Genomic DNA, 2,489 nt, shown 5'->3' with positions numbered 1-2,489 from the left:
CATCAGCACTCTTTTTGGGCTGCTTTACACCCATTTTAAAGCTCAAGGTACAAACATAGGGAAAAGATGTCCAAACCATGATTTTTTTTTCCTACAACATTAAAAGTATATATTTTCCTTTGAGAAATATATTGAATGCAACAAACAAAAAGACTCTTTTAACCATATCAAGTTATTTTAACACCCAGCCTTTCAAACATATGTTACTGCATGGAGTTCCTATTATATAAACTAGTCCCTTTGAAACCAATAGAACTACTTCAGGTAGTAAGGATTATACTTGATAGTAAATGTTGAGAAACTGGGCCTCTATTAAATAGTCACTGCCAAAGAACAAAGTGAAATACCTTTTCCATGTTATGTGTCAAAGTGTCAGATAACAGGGGATGAGGAAACTGAAGATAATTATAATTCTTTTGATGACACTATGGTGGAGGTGAAGAACCTGCGGCAGAGCTGTGCCTACAGCAGCATTTGGTGATGGCCATGCCACAGTCACCTACCTGGGGCAACAGTGGAGGGAACCTCTTCTGTGTTATGCTACAGTCAGCTGTCTGGGCTTCTGGTAAAGAGGGAACTCTGCATGTTCTGTATGCAGTTAGGCAACATAGATTCTGGCAGAGCTAAGTTGCATCTGATTGGCAGGGAGAAGTGACAGCAGTGGTGGGGTCCTAATGTCTGCCCGTCTCTGACCAGACCTGGGTTATTCTGGCTCACCTGCTGGAAAACATGCCTACCCCTGTGCTGTTGTCTATCCAGAGGCATAGCTAATAATTGTGGTGCCCTGGGGACAGATGCTGGAGAGTGGGTGAGGGCTAAGTGGCAGATACATTCTCACTGACCATTAACTCAGTGTGGGTTCTCAACGGCTTTGGCTGCAACTGCCATGATGCAAACTCTGCAGTGGGCCACTGTTCTGGTATTTCCTCTAAATTGGCACATGGGACTCTTGCCCTACTCACCTACTTCTGGTAATGCTACTGGGTTTATCAGTACATAAAATGATTATTGAAGTATTTATATTTCATAAAAAATATTTTAACTGCCTCTTTCACATAAAAATGTAATTACTAAGACATAAAAAATGTAAAATGGGCCTAGATCAATTATTGGGTAAATGCAGAAGGGTTTTAAAACTACAGACAGTGTAATCTGGTTAAAGACCCATTTTATTAATATTTCAGAGATTATAGATATGTCTGTACCATGTTGTCAAATAATCACCAAACTCAAATTATAGTGCTGAGGAGCTTTTACCAAGAATGTTCTTTTGCTTACTGATGAGTTATACCCTGGAGGCAAGCAACAACTCCTAGGCAGTTGGACTGCAGAAGCAGTGAGAGATGCATGGGTGAAGGCCCATTATGCCCCCACACCCCAAAGCCCCCCAGCATCCCCCAGCAACTGCAGAGGACCCCTGCCTGACCCCCAGCAGAGCTGGAGGTAAGCAGGGCCTGTGGTGGGACAGGAAAGCCAGCAGCGGAGAGGCAGCTGAGAGAAGCTGAGGAGGGTCTTGCCCTGCCCCAGCTCCTATTTTGCCCATTCCCCCAGGGAGCTGCACAAACAGGACATGCAAACAGGTGCACTTGTCTGCTCAGTGCATGAGTTAGCATGGGAGTTCATGTGGGAGGGCAAGCAGAAGGACCTGAGGCTCTGGGCACTGAGCTGTAGCCAAGGGTCTGCAAGTAGTAGCCGGACTACTACAAGGACCATGGTGGGTGGGACACATCGCACCCCAAGGCTCACCCCTGCACCTGGACTCCCTTATTAAAGGCCCCTCCCCTCTATGCAGTTTCACAGATTCATAGATTGTAGAGCTGGAAGGGACCCCGAAGGATCATCGTGTCCGATCCCCTGCCACAGGCAGGGAAAGGACCGAGGTCAGACAACTCCAGCCAGGTGCCTATCTAGCCTCCTCTTGAAGACTTCCAAGTTAGGTGATAATAGTACCTACCTCTCTCGGCAGCCAGTTCCAGATTCTGGCCACCCTTACTGTGAAAAATTTCTTTCTAATGTCTAACCTGAATCTACTCTCCACTAGTTCATACTCATTATTCCTAGTTACTCCAAGGGGTTCCCTGGTAAATAGTGCATCTCCAGCTCTTTGTTGTCCTCCCTTGGTAAACTTATAGACTGCTACAAGGTCTCCCCTCAGTCATCTCTTGTGAAGGCTGAAGAGATCCAGATCATAGAATCATAGAAGTAGGGTTGGAAGGGACCTTGTGGATCTTCCAGTCCAACTCCCTGCCTGGGCAGGAAGAAAACTGGGCTCAAATGACCCCAGCCAGGTAGGCATCAAGTTGCTTCTTAAAGACCCCCAGGGTAGGAGCCAGCACCACTTCCCTTGGAAGTTGGTTCCAGATCCTAGCCGCCCTAACCGTAAAGTAGTTCTTACGGATGTCTAATCTAAACCTACTCTCCAACAACTTGTGGCCGTTATTCCTTGTTATCCCGGGGGGTGCTAGGGGAAACAAGGTCTCCCCCAAACC

Source organism: Alligator sinensis, unplaced genomic scaffold (assembly GCF_000455745.1).
Source record: "Alligator sinensis unplaced genomic scaffold, ASM45574v1 scaffold416_1, whole genome shotgun sequence".
Lineage (NCBI taxonomy): Eukaryota > Metazoa > Chordata > Crocodylia > Alligatoridae > Alligator > Alligator sinensis.
The sequence above is the reverse complement of the archived record's forward strand: the minus strand, read 5'-3'. Positions refer to the sequence as shown.